The sequence below is a fragment of the Carassius carassius genome, chromosome 45, assembly GCF_963082965.1.
Source record: "Carassius carassius chromosome 45, fCarCar2.1, whole genome shotgun sequence".
NCBI classification, from domain to species: domain Eukaryota; kingdom Metazoa; phylum Chordata; class Actinopteri; order Cypriniformes; family Cyprinidae; genus Carassius; species Carassius carassius.
The window spans coordinates 9,905,080-9,917,485 of record NC_081799.1 but is presented as its reverse complement, the minus strand read 5'-3'; the positions used below and the strand labels follow the sequence as shown (position 1 = coordinate 9,917,485).

General features: G+C 34.9%; 1 pseudogene; it reads left to right on the top strand.

Moving 5' to 3' along the window:
- The first annotated feature begins 6,295 nt into the window (after positions 1-6,295).
- The window catches only part of LOC132126978 (amine oxidase [flavin-containing] A-like), a 54,793-nt pseudogene continuing 48,682 nt past the window's right edge, over positions 6,296-12,406 (top strand).

Genomic DNA, 12,406 nt, shown 5'->3' with positions numbered 1-12,406 from the left:
TCCGCGCATACCCCTCTTCTGCTTCCTCTCACACCGCTTGTGGCGCCTCCGTTGTGGGCGAGATGCTAGTGGGGGTCGGTGATGGTGAAGGCCTCCGTAGCAGACCGAGATCCCGCAGCTGGTCCGCGTGCACGGAGTTTAACAGTTAGAATGCGGTTCTGCTGACATCGAGCATAAACTCGCGACTGTATTTGCGCTTACAGACAGGTAGACGCGACGACGACGTACAAAAAAACTGCGACTCACAAGACAAAAAACATGAAAACACCGTTCTGTCAGGACAGAGAGAAGCTGCTGCATGTGGACGCGCCGCCATCTTAATGTCTTAAGATCCCCTTGAGCCATCTGAAGAGTTTGTGGCCCACTGGGGGTCACTTTCATTGCTGCTGTCACATCTGCAGAATATGGCGAGAGATTCATGAGCATCCACTGCAAAATTCTCTGAAGAGCTGTTCAGTCATGACTTTGGTTTATATGCCATCCTGCAAGTTAATATCATTCATTTTGAATAAGGTTTTCTTTTTATTATTTATTTATTGAGTAACATAGGGTTGTGGTTAACATTATGTGAATAAACTTTAATTTTGTGCTACATATTTACTATGGAGGCCCATTTCCACCACATGAGAAATAAAAATCATGCTTTGGTAAATTATAATTATGAGATACAGTAATTTTTTTTTAAATTATTTATACGACAGAATTTTTTTAATATATATATTTAATGCATAAAGTTAAAATTATGAGATAAATAGTCATAATTATGATAGAAAAACAATTATGACAAAGTAAAAAATTTTGAGATAAAAATATATTTATGACAGAAAACAATTATGTAATAAATATCATATAAAAACTTTTTTTTAATTTTAGGTTTTTATGCTAAATGTGTATTTAGCCTATAGGTCATAATTTTGACTTTGTATTGACTTTTTAATCTCATTATTACTTAGTTTCTAATAATATTGACTATCTTATGAAAAATGACTTTTTCTTAAATTAAAGAAATTGGCTTCCATATTAAATACATTCACACCTACAATATACTGACTAGCTACAACAAAACCTCACATTAGAGCTGCTCCGATCACGATCGGCCGATCGTTAATGCGCATCTCGTCAGTAAAGCCGGTTCTCTACAGCGGTAAATTCCATCAGGTGCGTGATTTCACATATATAGAGCAGGTGTTACTACACAGAGCCATTGTTAACTGAGAAGCTGCGCAAATCCATGTTCATTTCCAGCGTTTATTTGCGCATCTTCTCAGTTAACTAATTTATTAGCATAACTGTAGTCTTCCGGTTGTTCTGTTCTTTCTAGGCATTTTTTTCTCTGTCTTTCAAAGTCCAAGGATGATCATTTTCAATTAGCCTGTTATTCCCAAATCTCTCATATTCCTAGTTTCATGCTGACAGTCTGACCTGGTGCTCACTCATGAATGATTCATATGAGCTCATATAATGAAACTCTCCAAATGAGTAATATCTGGATTTGGTCCAAAGGCTTGTGAATAATTGCCATCATACATCCATGACTTGAATGATGGAAAACTTTCAAGCCTAATTGAGGAACTTTTGCTGTGTTGTGAGCAGAATGTCAAATTAACCTGGTCTAGAATGTGCTGGAATTCAAGTTTCAAAGTACATCAAGTGTTGGTGAAACTTACTTGCTTTGAGCAAAAGCATGGCGAGCACAGTCAATACCATAAATGAGGACGATGGGGACAAACTTGTAAGTTTAACACAAGGCCATTTCGGACATCTGTAAAAGATGAAGGCAAAAAGACAGCAAACGCTATAAAAGAACACGACTGAGAGTGGCTGTGAAAAAGATAATGAGCATGTCTTGCTGGGTACCATATTTTGAACTTTCAATGGTAACAAACAAACCTTGTGTTGCAGCAGCGGTTTTGTAAATTCCTGTTTGAACACCTTTCTTTGTGCCACTTTCTCCCATTCAGCTGACTGAAGTTTTTAAGACACACGCTTGAAATGAAAAGAGACTGCAAAAAGGATATATGTTTTAGACCAATTAACTTTACTAGTGAATTTGAACAAAATGGCTATAAAGTATGATGTACATGTATGATGTAATTTCATATCAATGATACCTAACAAGGAATGTTTTCTTAATTATTATTATTCTTTTTTTTTTCTGTAACATTTTTGCTGGCCATTCATCTGTTACATGTTCAGTGTTACTAGGGTTATAATGTTCAGAATGACCACTCAGAAGCAATGTTCCCATAATTTTTGGAAAATTATAAAATGGAATGTTCTTTACAAAATGTATTTTTTTTTACATTTATCTTTTATTTGTAAAATGTCCCTTGACTGAAAATGCTTTTCAAAAGAAAACCCACCACTTCAAGTTGCCTTTGGACCGGGCCATTCTCGGCAGACTTAAATATTTTGCTGGAAAGACAGATCCGATCGGTTATCCAGATAGAAAAGTAAATTGATGGCCAAGAATAAACGCGCCATGGTCTGATCACATGTTAATGCCAAATGTAAACGCAGCCTGGGATTCAATCTTTTTGTCAGCTTGTTTTATTTCAGTTTACACAGGCTTTTTGGAACTGATTGGTTGTAGGCCTATTGATCTGAGCTGGTAAACAAATTCGCAAAAAGTTGTTGAAATACCCAAAATGATGACATTTTAGGAAGTTGTTATACTCTCTGTGAACAAAGTTAGAAGGTTTAAGTCCAATGTGATGACTAGCATTTTTGGGGGAAATAATACCCCTGCTGGGTCAAAATGACTGGAACATGGACTGGAATAAAAATAAAAATAAAATGCATTTTAAACGCTCAGATAACATTTGGATACGTTAGTAAAACATTACAGCTTGTTTAAAGCACTTCACTGGTAGTGAACTTACACATAAAAAGTACAAATAGGACACAAATCCTGGAAAAATGTTATACCACAGCAAAAGTCCAAAATATGCACCTGTTGTGACCCCAAGACATTTTTCCACAATCACAAAGTGAAACGTTTCTTATCTACTTCCCTGTGGTGAGAGAAAAGAACATATCTTTGTTGCTTTTCTTTTTGTAACACACTCCATTCTTCCTCCTACACTGTTTTGAGAGCCTGTAACCTCATTGTTCAGCAAAATCCTGTACCATACATTATACAACACAAGAAGAAACATTTTGGCTGTTCATGCTGATTGACCAGAACAACAGGTTCCTCTGTGTGCAAAGGTTTATCTGAGCTAGACAATAGGCCATAAAAAAATGATATTTCTGCAATTACACTGTACATAGAGACTTACACATGGAGGCACAGTTCACTGTCTGCTTTAGTCTTCATGCACCTCACCTTTTGGGAAGTCGTGGTCTAGTGGTTAGAGAGTTTGACTCCTAACCCTAGGGTTGTGGGTTCAAATCTTGGGCCGGCAATACCATGACTTAGGTGCCCTTGAGCAAGGCACTGAACCCCCAACTGCTCCCTGGGCACCACAGCATAAATGGCTGCCCACTGCTCCGGGTGTGTGTTCATGGTGTGTGTGTGTGTTCACTGCTGTGTGTGTGCACTTTGGATGGGTTAAATGCAGAGCACGAATTCTGAGTATGGGTCACCATACTTGGCTGAATGTCACGTCACTCATTTCTGAATGGCTCTACTGTGAGACAACAAGCCTCTTCTGGTATCAAGTGAAGGTGGTGCCATGGAGATGTGGTCCACAGAGACTGGTCTCAGGTAACAACTGGTTAATCCACTCAGAAAAACAAAGGACAGAATAATAAATTATTGGAACGTTTCAGTATATCACGTTTAATGCAATAATGTTTACTGACAATAAACTGAGTTTATTTCTTGCTATGCTCAGTGAATTTTTACCAAACTAACATGCAGTGAAAGTTTGTCTAAAGGTGGTTCTTTTGCAAAGAACATTGAGGCTCTCTCATGCCGACCTAAATAGGCCACTGCAACCTTATCTTTAAGAAATGTCCATGTGGTTTGAAAATCGAACTAGAATTATCAACATTAATGAAACTGTGAAGATCATAACAAAGAAATACATTTAGTACATTTAGCAGCTGCTATGGCAACTTCGGCCTTACATGTGAGACTCAAATGGTTAACGGATGGCAATTAGTTCAGTAAGACTGCTAGGAAAATAAATGTTTTCCTTAAAATTTAAATAAACAAAATAACACTGTTTGGATCAAAGGTTAACAGACTATTCATATAGTTATGTGGTAAATATAAGAATTTTGAGTACTTATGTTTTCACAGCACATATGAACACAAGATCACAACTTTTGCTTCACAATCCACTGTGCATTTTACTGTGCAGGTATCCAAAACATGTTTTTATTGCATAAATCATTTATTTTTATTTTTTTTACTTTTATGTTTGTAATTCCCATTTGGTTTGATATTTTGTTGTCTAATGCATGCAATTAGTTTTTCAGGTCTTTTTATTCATATTTTTGGGGGTGTATTATATAATAGGTTTACCTCACACTTTTTGGGCACTAATAACCTAAACAGAAGTGGGAGGTCTGAGTTAGTTAGGCTAAATGCCAAAAGAGTTGTGTGACCCCAAACCAGGTCTGAAATTAAAACCTGTCAAAAGCCAAATGCGGGAAGTTGTGGCCGTTATTATTTTCAAATTTCAATGCCTTGAGAAATACTTTCTGCAGCGCCCAGCTTTTATGTTTTACTATTATATTCTAGATTCTGCAAATTATATGATTCGGAAGTAATACTTAGCCTATATTTCCATTCCAAAGAAGACATAACAGTCGCTGTTCAACAAAGATAATGTATATACTGTATATATATATATATATATATATATATATATATATATATATATATATATAAAAAGTAAACTAAAATATGCATTTTCATTAAATATTTGATGTTGGACATTTAGAATTTATAGACAATTAGCCTATATTAAGCAGCTGAATTTAATTGAATATTATTGTGTTCTGTTATTCTATTCAGAATGTTGAAAATAATATTAACTAAGATAATAAATGAGTAGGTACTGTAGCCTACATTTTAATAAGTTAATTTAATTGTTACTGTAGTTTGTGTTGACTATACTGTAGTAAACATATGGAACCATATTGTAAAGAGTTACCGAAATACATTTGTTCAACCTTTTAGTCATCTACATCTACAGCTCGATCATATTGTGTAATATAGTTCACCCAAAAATGTATTCAGTTCAATTAAATTCAAGTTTAATTGTATAGTACTTTTTACGATACAAATAATTGCAAAGCAACATTACAGAAAATGAGGTTTCTACAATATTTAGTAGTAGCTTATCAGTGGTGACTGTCAGTTTATGTGCATGTGGCAGAACTTTTCGGAAAAATTAATTAAAGACTTGGTCAACCAGACGATGAACACTATTAACAGCAATTATTATATGATGCAATCACACTCATAACAATATTTGTTAGTTCTGTTTGTTGATTTGTTAAAATCATCTGAGGTCCTCTGAGGGGTCAGCATCATCTCTTCTCAGGTGTTCTGGATCCAGACTGGAGCTTGTGTAAAAACAGAGAAACAAATAGAGACAAAATTAGCATAGCTGCTGTTCCAACCAAGTAAAATGAATTAGGTTAACCCAAGCTAAAGAATAATAATGTGCATTTGATTAATTCTTTCATTAATTACTCACCCTCATGTCGTTCCAAACCCAGATGATTTTCGTTCATCTTCGTAACACAAATTAAGATCCAAAAGCTTTCAGACCCTGAATAGACAGCAACACAACTATCACATTCAAGGCCTATAAATGTTAATACTGTTGAATAAAGTCGCTTTTTTGTTTTCTTAGCATACAAAAAGTATTCTCGCAGCTTCTTGCTGTGTGCAGGGTCAGAAAGCTCTCTAAAACTAAAACTATCCTTTTAATTCTAGGCTGAAGGATTAGATCAGATTTTTTTTTTTTTTTTACAGGAAACAACTAGGGTGGACAATCATGCCATTTTCGCAGGACACGTCCTGGCCAGGAATTTTATATTGCCAAAAATATCCACGTTCTGGCTTTGTTTGCACTGCACAGACCAATGGCTTCTTGTGCTTTTGAATCGCTTTCACGTTACTTTGATGTCATACACTGATCAGTCTGCTCAGTGCTGCTTTCCAATCCAACAATAAAATGTACACGTATTTGCATCGCTTTGCAGCTCGCAGACCCATGTCATGGAGCTTATTTGAGAGCTTGGTCTGGAGGTCATTCCACAATACACTGAGGCCAAGAAGGTGCATCATGTGGGTGGTCCGCATGCCAGAATCAAAACGTAAACCACTAGCATGCCGTCATACTCCGCGCTCACCCTGCTGGACTTCACCCAGATTCTGCGGCGAGTATGAGAAACAGCACCTTCTCATCTGACAAAGTGCCGGGCGGTCCACAATAAAATGTTTCTTTTTTTTTTTTACGTTGCACAAATGTATTGGAAAATGTAAATGTAAATACAGAAATGCATTGTCATTTTACATATTGCATTGTCATTTTGCATATTACATCCCAAATTGAATATCGCTACCCATATGCTTCCATATATGTGTCTGTTGAGAGCAGCAGCAGCAACAGCAGCTCAGTGTGATGACCATCTCTCTCCACAGGGGGGCACCCAGCAGCTGTCAGAGAAGCTGGTGGAGCAGATCGGCAAAGAACGGGTCCGGCTGGGTGCCGCCGTAACGACCATAATGTCAGGTAACGACTCCATCAGCGCAAGGTTGATACAGAGATAACGAGCATTTCTCCACCAGCGGTGCGAGTGATAAGTTCCTTTCCTTTAAACAAGATACTATTCGGAAACCAAGACTTGGGTCCCACTGTGTGCCTTTCGCTTGTTTTGCTCTGCCTCTTCCTTCCAATTTCTGTATTATACATTATGGTACGCTGAAGTGCTTGTCATGACTAAAATATTTAGATGAGCTAAATCAAATCCACTCCATTAGATCGCTCTCATTTGAGAATTGGTGACACAAAATCTTTTGAAAGCCTAACGTCGAGGAATTAGCCTATAATGTCGCTCTCACACATAGAGAGGTAAAATCCATTAGCCATCTTAATGGTGTTACATCGACATGCCTGAGTAGAAAGTTTTACTCACCCCCACTGTTTATCCACAGGAACTCATTGACTTTTATCTATCTATCTATCTATCTATCTATCTATCTATCTATCTATCTATCTATCTATCTATCTATCTATCTATCTATCTATCTATCTATATACTGTATATATATATATATATATATATATATATATATATGTGTGTGTGTGTGTGTGTGTGTGTGTGTGTGTTTGTGAGTGTATATATATACATATATATATGTGTGTGTGTGTGTGTGTGTTTGTGTGTGTGTATATATATATATATGTGTGTGTGTGTGTGTGTGTGTGTATATATATATATATATATATATTTGCAATGTGCGTAACCCCACATCTCTCAAAATATGTCTAAAAATATTTATTTACCATTTACTAGAGGCAAAAACCTTTCATGGCACATCTGAATATATAAATATAGTTGTTTACTTGTAAAACTGCTATACATGTCAAATATAAATATGAGGGAAAATGTGTATTTAAATGCATAGTGTGCAGTTTCTCTTTGCAATATAGTGTATGTATAAAATAACAATTTCCTGAAAAAATAGCTGAGAAATCAATTATCTCTGGCTCTGAAAACAGCAAAAATACAGTACCTATGTTACATTTTTTAAGGCAATCAGAAAATTAGCAAATCAGTTGAAATGGAATTGAATTAAGTGACCAACATCACTTTCAGCACTTTTGGGCAATAGAATATAAAAAAAAAAACTATTATAAATGTATCAGATATTTTAATATGAAGAAACTATTAATGTTCCCATGTTTTTATTTTGAGCCAATCTTAAAAACTTTGAAAATCAATTGAAATCGAATTGGATTAAATGGCAAACATCACTTTCAGAACCTTTAGGCAATACAATGGTTTACTAAAATATTATAAATTTATAAAATATATTAATATTACTAAAATTGTAATGCATTCATTTTAACTTTTATGTTTATATGCCACCTTTCTCCACTTTTTATAAGTCTTCGGTTACACATATGAAGATATGTATTCAACAACCTTATACTAAATTACATTTACATTTAGCAGATGCTTGACTTACAGTGTATTCAGGATATATATATATATATATTAGTATTATTATTATTTTTATTTTTTTTACCTAACATGTTTTCCCCTGGGAATCAAACCCACAACCTTTTGTGCCGCTAACACAATGCTGTATCACTGAGCCACAGGAACACAAATTAATTTGCTCTCAGTTTCTACATCTATTATTTAATTATGAATATGCCTAGCAGAACTAGTTTGGAGTCTGTGTTTGGAGTATGTGTTTGAAAGAAGACTCTTATATGCTCATTATGGCTGTATTTATTTTATAAAAATTACAGTAAAAAATGCAATATTGTGAAATGTTATTACAATTTTTCAAATAACACAATTTATTTTCAACATCCTAACTCCAGTCTTCAGTGTCACATGATCCTTCAGAAATCATTCTGCTATGCAAATTTGCTGCTCTAGAATCATTGCTGAAAACAGTTGTGCAGTTCAGTATTTTTATACAAACCACGATGCATGTTTTTCCGGATTATTTGATGAGTAGAAAGTACAAAAGAACAGCATTTATTTGAAATAGGAATCTATTGCAACATTACTGCCATTTTTGATCAATTTAAGAAGACATGTTTTATTTGTAAAGTGCCACAAGGTCGCTTACCAAAGGTAGAACATTGAAGAAAACTTACAGCATACTAAAAATACACACACACACACAAACACACACACACACACACACACACACACACACACACACACACACACACACACACACACACACACACACACACACACACACACACACACACACACAAACATCAAATACAATTCATTGAAAAGTCATCAAACAAATATGTTTTAAGCTAAAACCTAAAGGCATATAGATAAGGGATTACAAAGAAAAACCGTAGAGTTCCAGAGCTTGAAAGTGATGACACAAAAAGTTTGTCCACCTAGAATAGATAGTCAGACTCTAGAAACGGACAATAGGCCAAGTTTAGATGATTCTAGAGACTGAGGGTGAAGTAGGTCTGATAGATATAGAGGTGCGAGACCATTTAAAGCCTTAAAGGGTTAGTTTACCCAAAAATGAAAATTAGCTTGTGTTATACATACTCACGAAGCATCCTAGGTGTATATGACTTTCTTCTTTCAGAAAAATCCAGTTGGAGTTATATTAATATTTGTCCTGGCTATTCCAAGCTTTGTCATTGCAGTCAGCGGGTGTTACAGTTGAACAGTCGTCAAATAAAGCGTGCACATTCATAATAAAACGTGCCTCACACGGATCCAGGGGGTGGATAAAAGACTTCTGTAGTGAATGCATGCATTTTTTTTTTAGAAAAAAAATATCCATATGTCAAATGTAACAAACACTTTTTTCTCACTTCCGTTATCTCTCATGTGCGGAAGCAGTTCAGGCCGATGTTCGGGCGTTTTATTATGCATTATGAAAACCATGTCTTGATTTTCCAGATAAAAAGCTGAATGTGTGAAAGATGTGTTAGTTAAAATTCTGTCATTAAATACTCACCCTCATCTCGTTCCAAACCTGTAAGACCTTGGTTTATCTTCAGAACACAAGTTAAGGTATTTTTTATGGAATCTGAGAGCTCTCTGACTCTCTATAGAGAGCAAGGATATTACCACAGTCAACACACAGAAAGTATAAATATAATACAAATATAAATATAAAATAAAATAAATATAAAAAATAGCAGAAGATAGTAGCTTGGAGAGGAGAACTGTTGAATAAATTATGTTATTGTTCTTTGCGCACAAAAAGTGTTCTCGTAGCTTCGTAAAATTACGGTTGTACCCCTGATGTCACATGGACTATTTTACTGATGTTCTTACTTTCTGTGCGTTAATCGTGGTAATATCCTTGCTGTCTATGGAGGGTCAGAGAGCTCTCAGATTCCATCAAAAATATCTTAATTTGAGTTACAAAGAAGGGTTGGAATGGCATGAGGGTGAGTAATTAAAGACAAAATTTTCATTTTTGGGTGAACTATCCCTGTAATGCACCCCCCAGCCACCCCCTCCCTTCCCATAGCCGAGGGTAACGTTCATGAATGTCTCACATGATGAAACATCCAGGCGTTTTCGCCGTAGATTTGGTAGCTGGTCTTCATTACAAATAGTTGTCTATTAAAAGTAGCGCTCCTATTTCTATCTGTGGCACCTTTGGGAGTTCTAACAGCCAGGATTCATTTATATCTTAGCCCAGTCTGTTTGGGACGGCTTTATGACAGGAAGCCATAATAATGCCAACATGCCTCCCAAGTGCTAGATGTCTGTCTGTGTGTGTGTGTGTGTATTTGTGTGTATCTACTGTATTTATTCTCCATCTTCAATCCATAATTCTATGTATTTCACCACAGAGATCAATACATAACAATTCCCTTATTGTGTTGAGTACATTTTCCTTCACAACAGGCCTTAATTAGTGTCCTTGCCATTCTAGTTAGTTTCAACCTCACAATACCAGCCTTTATCGGGTTTCAGTTTTTAATCAATTCTAATATGTTTTTCTCTTACAGGATTCAGAGAACATAAAAGTTACGACTTCGGCAGGCACAGTCACTTGTAAAGCTGTCATTGTTGCGTGTCCTTCTCACTTGGCAGGTTAGTGCACAAACACACGAGTCTATGTGAATCACATGGTTTGTATAAAACAGTCTGTCGAACTGACCCCAAAACAGCAGTCAATCATGTGCCCCCTGCAGTGCACTTCCTCTGGGAGTACCGCCATCCTGGCTGCAAGTTTGGCTGCCACGTTTTGTTTAACAGATAGTGCGGCGCAGTCTGTTGCACAAAGTCTGGCGAGGACACTTTTAATGTGACAGATCTAAGGACAGCTCTGAATTACGCAGAGTGCCTGAACTGCCATCGTCCTTCTGGCTCTAAATCAGAATTTGCAGACGGCAAGCTGACAGGTGAGGCGAGCTCTTAAAAACTGGAGACACTGTTGAGATTAGACAGCCGTCCAAAATGCATTCAGCGATTAAATAATGGAGGCAGCATGGCTTGAAGTCAACCCTTGGACTCGTATTCTCCTGTAAAAAAAAAAGCAAAAACAAAAAAACTTTTTTTTTACAGCCTTACTGGGAATCAGAATGCATTATACAATCTGTACACATACTCTTGTGTAAATTACGTAGTTTTACTTATTAATTTTTTGGTGACATGCATAAAAAAAAAATTATTCATCCGAAATGCTGTTTTAGTGCAAAACCATTTTAGATCTTAAACAGAATGTCCTTTGACAGCTTTTCCATATAATTCAATTTGATTTGATGCCAAAAAAAAAAAAAAAAAAATATATATATATATATATATATAAAATAAAAGTTATAAAAGTTATGCATATTATATTTGAGAGTAACAACAGTTAGGAAATACATTTTTTTGTGTCAATTACTCTAACAAAGCTATAACTTAAGCAGACTTGGAATATAGTGAAACAAGTCATTCAGATAACTTTTATGGTACTTTTTATCATACTGCTTATAAGCTTGGCTTTTATCTGTTTTAATTGAATGGAAAAGGTGCTTAAGGACGTCTGTATTTTATGAAATAAAATATTCATACTGGGAACTGCATGAGGGTGAGAATGAGAACAAAATTATCATTTTTGGGAGAATTGTTTCTTGAAGGCTTTTTTTTCCCAGAAAATGTTTTGAATATAGATTATTTTGATTATTAAGTGTTGTAATATTTTATGTATTATTTTAATATTTTATTACATTATGTAAATATAAAGATTTATTATTAATATTATCAGAAAATGTCTTAAATGTAGTTGATTTACATTAATGTAAGATATTTTGTAAGAATACTATAGTATATTATTCTAATATTTTATAACTATAAATTATTACTATATTATCAATAATATTCATTAGCATATTATAGGCTTGTGTGAAATTTACTTTGAGGATTGTTTTCAGAAAATGTCTTAATTATAGCTGATTTAAATTAGTGTAAGTGTTGTACTTTTTTATAAATATTGATACACACACACACACACACACACACACACATTACTACGTTTTGGTAAAATATACATTGAAGATTTATTTTTAGAAAATGTCTTAAATATTGTTGATTTACATTAATGTTAGTATTGTAATGTTTTGTAGATGTTTATATTTATTATTACTAATAATATTTTTGTAAAATGTTCTAGGTTGTGTTTTCTTTTACTATTATACTTTGGGGATTGTTATCAGAAAATATAAAATATTAATATTATTATGATGATATAATAATGTCTGTCTGTCCG